We start from the raw sequence: 10,141 nt of genomic DNA, 5'->3' as shown, positions 1-10,141 counted from the left end.
TGTTTCTGGATTGTGGGCTGTCATGAGACATGGAGTAGTGATGTGGTACAGACTCATAAAGTGCCTGTTTTGCTGGGGGAGACGGGTTACCCCTCATGGGAAAATTCTGCTAATCTTGGAAAGTATATTATGGCTGATTAACTTTATGGACTGCATTGGTTAATGGGCAGGTTTTTTCCAAATACTCTAAATCTCTGATAGTGTTGAAACACAACTCACTTGTGTAGATTGTTTTCTAGATTTTGTTAATTTACTTGTTCAAACTTTTGGCATAACTTTAGCTATTCAGTTTCATCAAGAGAAAAACAAGTACAGCAAAGCAAAACTTTGATCTTTTATTAGTACCTGCTTTTGAGAGAGAAGGGAAAGTTAGAGCAACTGACCACTAGCAGTAAACAACAATTTGCTTTAAATTAACAAACAAGAAATGACACGTAGAACTGGAGATGGTGAAAAAAATTATTGCTACAAGACAGAAAATGTTGATAGTAGTACTCTTGAACAGCGGCAGTTCTCTTTTGGCAGTCCTCTCTCCTGATAAGCACAGTGCCAAGGTGTACATGGTTTGTGTCCACATGTGTAGCTTGCAATCACCTTGAGATGCTCTTCCCCAGGAAGCTAATACCAGTGCCAGATCTTAAGTGATATAGAGCTTGTGACAGCAGAAGGGTGAAAACAAGAATTTACTTGCATGGCACCATGTGCCTGACCTGATCAGCAGAAGGGATTATGTTGGGAGTGGTGGATCTTATGCTCATGTAACTGTGTAGGTTTTGAGAACTGCTCTGAGAATTGCCACTACCAAGGAGCATCTGTGTCCAAAAACTTCACTGAGGGCCCAACCCAGATATCAGGGGCAGCTTCACAGAAGTGTGGCCACGCACTGGCATTTATGAGTGCTCAGATTCAATCAGAACATGAATATCACACTCCCACAACACCTGCTGGTGATGTCCTCTCTGTTGTTCCAGAAAGCTGTTCAACATTTTCGTATGCCCTCTTTTCAGCATTCTTCCTTTGCATCATTACAACATCACCTGTGATCTCTCTAGTTTTCTCCTTGGTGTGTATGCTCAGCATCCTGAGAGGGTTGATTGGCATCACATTTGCCAATTATTTTTAATATTGACAAGAGTGCTGTTCGAAATTTTTAAGCATTTTTTACACATTTACATTTTTCACTTATAGGTTACCCAGAGGTCATAAGGGCAAAACCTACGAGCAAATGAAGCAGTTGCATGAGTGTGAGATCAAAATGAAGCCAAAATGATAGTTGTGGGAGATAGAGTAAATGTTGGTGAAACCACAAAATAAGTTTAGAGGACATTACTTTTCTAAATTTTATACATTCAAAATACAGGCCAGGAAGTATTGTGATAGCTATTTGCATTTTATTGACATACTTGTTTCAAGTGATATTTGCAAGGACAATATTCAGCTCTAATGGGATATTGAAAGAAAACCCAATAATTTTTTATTTATGTGGCCATTGCTTTATTCCTGTGGGCAAATGTCATTTAGATAATTGCTGCTGGCGGATGGGTCCCGTACCATTAGATATCCTGTCCTCCTGACGGGATGCTAGAGGTGCTCTAGCCAGGCAGTTCCAAACCTTACTGCTTTTCATAGCTACACAAACTCTCTACAAGCCATTCTGAGATACTGCAGCTTAATGCCGCCACACTCGGTGAAAGAAATTTATCCCTCAGCATTTATAGAAGTGTATTGTTTAATAGGATTGCATTTAAATTTCTATAAAGGTTGTCAATCCAACGTTTATGACTCACAATGGAAAATTCCTCCCAGAGAGACTTTATTTAACCACTGAATTCTAGATACGGAGAGTGAGCAGTACACTGCAAAGAGAGGTTACAAACTTTTCTTTGTTTTAAATCAACTAACAATCAGTTCTGGCTTCAGCAGTTTCAGTACTTTTTGTTAAATGCAGTGTAGATTGTCTATTATTGGAAAATGCTAAATAGAATGAAAAAGCTTTTTGACAAGACCCGTTACACATATTTTATCATGTATTTTCTATTCAGAGCAATTTCACTGCTCTAGACTAAACAGAGATCTAAATTAAAATTTGAAAGACTTGTTTAGAAGCTACTGTGCTTCAACAGACCCCAAATCCTTTATTAGTTTCACACAGCTTCAGACAGAAGGATTTTGAATTCCTTCCATAGCAATGACTTTTTAGATGGTAAGATATCTAAAAGGCAAAGACAAACAGAAAAACTAAAGAGAGTTTTCTGAATCATTTAGTCCTGTCCTTTGGTGTTAAAAGCAACACTTTACAGAATCACTTTGATAAATGTCTTGAGCTCCAGCTTTAAAGCAGTGTAATTTTTTTGTCCCCACTTAATCCTGCTGGAGACATGTTACGGGCTATCCTCATAATTAGGAGTCTGTAAATTTCTGTATAAATGTATCCATTATTAATTTCTAAACATTTTTCTTGAACCAACATCACTCTTTCCTTTAAAAAATAAATTTCCTCCCTGATGTGCTCATCATGAAGTCCCTCATCACCTGATAACTGAGGATGCAGTCACTGCTAACTGTTAAGAAATTCCATGTATACACAGAAATTATGTCCAGTCAACAGAAATTGTATCTGTTCAGTGATCAGTAAGTATACTGTATTTACACAGTTTAATATTTTTTTAAATATTCTGTCATTCTGTTTTGCCATGACAAATCACCTCCCCTTTCCTGTTCTCCCAGACATGCTATCTTTCCTCTGAACCTGTTCCAAGCAAAACTCATCTTCTAGAGCACGGGCAGAGAGAATCATACACATTATTTCTGGTAAGGTGCCTTAAGGCTTTGCACTATGGCACTAATACCTCCCTGGCTTTAGTGGGAATCTCTCCCCCAGAAGCCACTGGGTCTTGCATTTACCTTTCCAAGGCCCCATTGCCAGGGCAGCTTCCAACCACTCTTGGGTCTCCCCCTCAGTCATTCTCAAACCAGACACTTAAGCACAGTTCTTTTTACTACTTAATTTCTTCTCATTCCTATGGCTCATCCTCAAAGCCACTGTGCTCTTTCTGTCTGATATTCTGATCCTTCTCATATTTGAACACAATAAATAATGGATAAAGACAGCTTATATTGCAAAATTAAGCAGACTGCAGGTTATGGATAGCATTGAATTTGAAATAAACCACACATGGCAAACGTTCAGTATATTCAAGAACAATTGTAAGAATTATTATTTTATCAAAAAAACCCCATTGTAAATATGAATTTTGTCTTCTCTTTTGAACATTTAGAGTTCATGCATTTATTTCAGTCCATCTGCTTTACACCAGTCCTCAGGCAATCACCAAACACAAGGTTATTTCAGTGTGAAGGAACCCTCTGTATTACACAGCCCATGCAATATTCTCCTTTCAGCCTCGAGCTTGCACACAGAGAGAGCCAGAGAAAGAAGCATAGATACAGTGCAGCACTTGAACATGCATAAACCTGCTTTGGCAATTGGAACTATACTTGAAGAGAGATTTGGGTTACAGAGCATCACAAAACTTACAAGACCATCCATATTCTCACAGAGTTATGCTACAGTTATAACCATGAGCAACCTAGAAAAGCAAGTTAATTTGTTTCCTGATGGCAGTCTAGATGACATTCACAAGCAGAAGAACACAATAACCAAAGGCTGTCTCTTCTGCCACTAAATGTTTCTCATGTTTTCTTGTTTTGAATCGATCATTGTAACTAGTAGAAATAAAAATACCTACCAAAAATAATTGTCATGTATCATCATGGGAATAATTCTATATTGCCTGTATATGCTGAAATATTATACCTCAGTCTATGCGTATAGGCAGAGTTAAAATAATATATAAATATCTTACTGAGCCTTATTCCATTTGAATTGAACAAATTACTTTCTACCACAGTTAAAAATGGCTTAGCTTTTAGGAAGTTTACAGTGAAAAATTACTCCCCCCCCCCCTTAAGCAAACACTGCAGGCAATGCTTATGGAAAATTATTCTCACGGTAATCAGCTGTACATGCTGACAAACTTGTTCTTTTCTGGTTGCCTAGCTGTCTACCAACCTCCTCTGGCTCCCCGCCATGACCTCTGTGAAATAGCAGCTATAGCAGTAGCAAGTAAAGCTCAGAAAGCCTTATTAGCTGTGCTGCAGGTTTCTAGTTATTGAACAGCAACTTGTCCTACTGTAATTACTCTGAGAGCATTTTAAATCAAAATGCTTGGTTTCATCTTTTGAATAGATATGAGAAAATTCAAGGTCAAGAAACCTAACTGGAGCAAACAAGTCAGCATTACATGTTACACTGTTGCAAACACTGCAAAACCAAGTCCACATTTCAAATAAAACCAGATCTGGCCCTCTTAAAATCCACAAATCAGCTGAAAAAATGGTAGGTCTGAAGCTGTGATAGATATATATGTATATATATATTATATGTATACATATAATTATATGTAATTTTAATGCATGGAATGACAGGCTTGAAGAACCATGACATTGACAAAAAAAAAAGTTACACATCTTCCCAAATGTATTTATCACAAAGAAATACAGAAAGAAAATTGATTAAAGAAACTGAACTAAATTTCACTACTTCAGGCTGTAGCACACAGAATCAATATTTATTAAAGGATGGTTAGTTTTATGAGATGAACTGCTGTGGGTGTTTTCTGAGTTTAACATTTCCTCTCTCCAGATTAGCCACTGCGTTCTCATGTGTTAAAAGGCAGTTGGGCACTAAATCTCTACAGAGCTTCAGGCACTGCTGTGCTACACATACAGCAGTATTTTAGTTATAAAAAGAAAAAATCAGCTAGGTTAGTTCTTACTGGGCAACTTCTTCAGGTTGAGCTGATGAGCATGAGCAAAGTAGATATCCACATAAAGCACTGACATAATTTGTATGTGCCATCCTAACATACCATGGGAAGAGTCCTTAATTGAAAGTAATAATAGGATAGCCAGGAATGTACCAATTAAAATAACTTGGTTGTCTGTGCTAAATTCCAGATATTCCTAAGGTCTTAGGGAAATTTGAGTGTCTTTACTTAGTAGAATGCAATCAGAAACAAAGATGCACTTTTAGATAATTCTCTCTGAGGTGAAACAAGTGGACTGACTGGAGATTTTCTTATTGATGGATCATAAGCATTAAGCAACAGTCGTTGACTGCACATAATAGTTATGAAAAAGAAAAATTGATAGTTTTCATCCATCTTCTCAAACCAGTTTGCAGCCTGTTCAATTTCATTTAGTTATATGTTAAAATATATATATATATAACATACATGTTATATGTTAAAATCCTACAGCATACATTTGTTAAGCTTTTAGATTTGTTAAGCATATTCTCTTTTTACTATAAAAACAATATACTTCACTGCGCCAGCGGCTCTAGTTGGCCTGGAGCTGATATAAGTGAACTCCCTGAACATAAAAATCAGGCTGATCAAGATATGCATGTTCTCAGTCTTGCTTTATGAGGTGGAGCCATACACCTGCAAGAACACTGATGCATAAAGACTACTCTCTTCCCCCCCCCCCCCCTCAATATTTGCATCAACTGGCAAAATCCACACAGAAGCAAGACAATTAAAGTACCAGAGACAATCTGATGCAACAGAGAAGCCTCAGGTCTAGACCCAAGTCTGACCTTCGATGGCATGGATCTTAGCCTTTGGCCTCCTGTAGGGCAGCAGCAGCAGCAGAGCAGGACTGGTAGGACAGGGCCAGCCCTGACACACCATGTGGCTGCAGTAAGGATCTGGTAGTGTGAGCCCCAGCACACCCAAGGTGTGGTTCATGCCTATTACTTAGGGTGGTTATATGCCAGATAGAGAATTAAAAGAAAAAAAAAGAAAATAAAAAAGAAATAAAAACTACATTACAGTTATTAAGTCAGCCGTCAGGATCCAAATGGCAGTTGTTGCTGAGTTGCATTACATATTTGACCTATTGGGAGTAAACTATCAACCTCAAGCCAGATTTTAGAGGGCAAGTACGTACTTTGTGCTTAGCGCTTACAGCGAAAAGGGTGGATTTTGAATGCACTTGCCTGTGCTCTCCTCCACTCAGTAATGACGAAGCTTCCTGGTCAGAACCATGCTGAGCAGGGTGGGGGGTCAGTCACGCTGCAAACAAGAACTGACGTTTCAAAGCCAGAGCAAGATTTCTGTTGTTAAGGAAATGTGCTCTAACAACGGATCTGCAGATTGCAGTAAGGAAAGAACATGTTTTTCTTTTGCTTTTTTTTACTAGTGAGATTCTTGAGCTCCATGGTGGCTGACTAATGCCTGAAGGGGGAATTTCACTATATTGAATTCAAAAACTGTCAGGAAACTTACAGGAAGGAATAACTCTTCCTTTTAATACCGGTGAATAAATCAAGATTAAATTATTTACTCCACTCATGGCTACTGTTGAGGGTAAAACTAAAGAAGTCATACATCTGCTGAGGTATAAACCAAGTAAAGAATAAAATGTGTTTCAACAAAACCTGCACCATACAATTTTGAAGACAAACTCTGATGCAAGGTTAGATGCTAGCTGGGCTGGGGAAAGAATAATGTTTTCCTCTAATTTGCAGAGCAGCTACAGAACTGTTCCACAGTTGCTGTAGGCAACGATCAATAAATGAGAGAGATCTCAAATCCCCACTATGTTGCTTGGTCCGTCTTCCCCACAGTCTTTAAAAGGAGAGTGCTGTAGTCTTATTCTTCAGACCTCAAGGAACCGCTGAGGAGCTCTTGAAAAAGCTAGATTTTCCCATAACTTGAAAGTAGGATTGTACATCCAAAGCAAAATCAATATTATCCTCCGATGAGCAAAATGGAAGGGCACAAATTACTTTTCTTGAAGTAAACAATCTGATGTAAAAAATGAGGGCTAGAAAAGATACAGCAAACAAAATATGTATAATGGGCACTACAGGGAAAGAAAAAGTTCTAGCTGGCACCCAAGACAGCATTCGTGCAAGAAATGAAAGAACTTATTGTCCCACAGCATTGGTTCTCAGGCTCTAGCCTGCTCACTCTCACAGCAAGGACGCTCTGCTGCACCGCCTGCCCACCAAAGGAGAGGATTCTTCCTACTGACATTACACTTCCACATCCATATGGAATCATCTGAGGCCTTACTGACCAATTAAATTAAAACTTGTCATCTTTTGCAACTTTTGTTGCTAATTCATGTCCTTCTGTAATTGAAATCTACAGCATACAAATTCAATATAGAGGAAAAAAAAAAACCACTATAGGCTTCAGATCCTCTTTCTTCCAGACTATTACTCGTCTGAAACAGATAATGTAAAATCTCTGAGAAAGGAAATGCAGTGACTGAATCTGAAATGAGCTGTAACTTAATAGATGATTCAGTTACCTCCAGAGTGAGCTAGGATTCCTAAACTTTTAGAGGTTCAGTACACAGAGAGAAGAAGTGAATGAGCCTTTTATCAGTAAAATAACTAATACGTTATTTGACGTCGATCCAGTATCAATGCAAACTCAGTCCTCTTCGGTGAGCTCCCTGCAGAGAAAAACAATGTGGTTTGCTCAAAAAAAGAGAACTTGTGTCTTCACAGCTCCAAACCCACTTCCAACCACAAAGACAGTTCCTCTTTTTCAATTACCAAGTGGTTATGCAGTGAGTGGGCTGATGTTTTCTTCAGGCCCAACCAAGAAGGGTATTGAGGGAAAGAAGATCTTCCTCCGTTTTGTTCACTCCCGGGCTGCCCTGTTGACATGTCCCTCCCGTGTGGTGACAGTAATCACAGCTCCCACTCCTGATCTCCCCCAGCCATGCTGATGTGGTCGCTACAGCGAGGTCTGCACTTGTCCCAGACAGTTCTACTTGTCACTGAGAATAACACAAGATGGAAGAGACAGTGGGAATTGTTTTTCCTGTGGAGAGATGCATTCTCCATTACACCTGCTTGTTTTTTGGTGTAATCAACTTTCTCTTCATCTTATGGAAAATAAGAAAACTAAATTGTGACCTAATTCAGGACTGGGACAAGATCAAGATTTGGGAAACACTATTAAAAAAAAATAATCCTTGGAGAACTAACTTTTTCTTTCCTTTATATAGTTCAGTCTTTAATAAAACCTTTAATGTATGATTCACAGCATTAGAAAAATTAAGTAGAAAGTTTTCCTCACCTTTTTACTTCACTTTTGATTGTAGAATGTTAGTTCTGAAATTGTGCGAATATTTAAACTGTGAAACTCAATTGCTGTAGAGATCCACATTTAAAGACAAAATTCAATTTTCTGTCAAAGGTAAGTCTGACAAGGATAATAAAATCTGTTTATTAAATAGATATTTATAATACAGATCTTTAAAGTCATGACACTTGCTTCTATTGATACACATTATGCAATTTCCAATGTATTTCAGTACCTTGGTGCTATGAGCTGGTATCCTGAAATGGAAAAATATGAAAGAAGAGCATCTTCCCATGAAGCTCACAGACATCAGCAATGGGTAACACAGCTTGAACCCTAAGGATTACAGTGAGAAATTCAGAGGACAGTCTCGAATAAACAACTGTGATTTCTTCAAAATACAGATAGGCAATTCTACCTGGTGGCTTTCTTTGAGAGAACTTTGCTTAAATTTTAATTTTTATGCAGAAATAGCAGCTCTTCACTGATATTGCTGTAAACAGAAATATCAAAGACAAAAATCTATTCTTCAGTGGATCCCTTGGATGTACCACCAGATATGGATATTTCCACTTCCCTTCAGGACTCGATGCTTAGCCATGATATAAAAACAGAAACAGCTTTTGCATATTTAATGAAACATAGGGTCTGAAAATAGACCTTTTTCCTTCCCTTTCCTGCATACCCCTATTAAAAAGCAAATAAAATCCTAACAAAAGAGCCTGGTTACAAGGCCCTTAGGAACAGCTACCAGCCAGCTGGTCTGAAAAGAACAGTATGAAGCAAAATGTATCACCCGTAACACCCAGAACTCTCTTTGAATGGTAAGATCTATACAAGAACAGCAAAAGCTAACAGAAATGAGAAAAAAGAATAATCAAGAAACACAAGTGCTTAGAAGGTGAAGACAGTACCAGTAGGTATCCATCAAAAGTATACTATATTTTTAGATATTTACACTGTGACCACACAAGGGAGGTGTGTAATTTTCCTCAAAATGGCTTTGGCTATACAATAATTGTTTGTTTTATGAAACAAAAGATGCACACACACCCACCCCCCAAAAAAACGGCCAAAACCCCAAACCAAAACCAAACAACCCTCCCCAAAATCCCACAAAATATCAAGTATCTTGTAAAGTACTTCCATCTGTTTTATCTCATTATGTACATTTGCAATGAACAAAATGCAGCCAATATTCTATAGCTAAAATATTTCCCATTCCACTAAAATACAGAATACTTATACAAAGACGTGTGTAAAACTGAAGAATTTAGAATTGCTGAGAAGTACTTTGGAAGCATTGGTTCCTATTATTTTTGCTTTACAATAAGACCCAACTCCCTTCTGTGACACCTCCAAACTGAGGAGGTACATGTATATACATGCATTTCAAATTATTTTAATGCTGTAATATCAGGATTTTCTGCCATATTTTCCCTTCCTTACACTTTTTGGACACAGTTACAGGCACTTAAGTACAGGCAAAAGGGCCTATAAGTAGAGCAGAAGGGGCTGCCATCTGTTCCAGCCTGATCTTTTGGAAGATATGAAGAGAAGCCGGGACAGCTTTGTATAAAGACTTGCGTCCCCAGGTTTTCCTCCTGTGCTTCTTCAGTTCTTTCCTACAGTATAAAGTAAATTGCAATGGGGGGATTGCTTTAGCACCTGCCAGATGGACAATTAATTTAGCAGAGGATGAGAAGCCAACACATTCACCTAAAACCACAGAAAACTAGCATGGTGATCACTCTGGTATCTGGTTTTCACCTTCGTGAACATTCCTTTTGTGCAGCTGAAAGCCACATTGGGCATAAGACAGCTGTGCTCTGGATCTTTGGGCTTTGAAAGGTCTTCAATCTCCATCGCAGCTACTTGCTGTGAAGCAAAGCAGGGGGAAATCCGTCTGACAAAGGCTGCTGATTGTGTACGTGATTTGTCCTCAGTAGCTGACTCCCGGAGAGCCTGAA

This window comes from Manacus candei, unplaced genomic scaffold (assembly GCF_025592945.1).
Source record: "Manacus candei isolate 608988 ecotype Guabito, Panama unplaced genomic scaffold, ASM2559294v1 h1tg000043l, whole genome shotgun sequence".
In the NCBI taxonomy this organism is placed as follows: domain Eukaryota; kingdom Metazoa; phylum Chordata; class Aves; order Passeriformes; family Pipridae; genus Manacus; species Manacus candei.
This window is presented reverse-complemented; position numbering follows the sequence as displayed.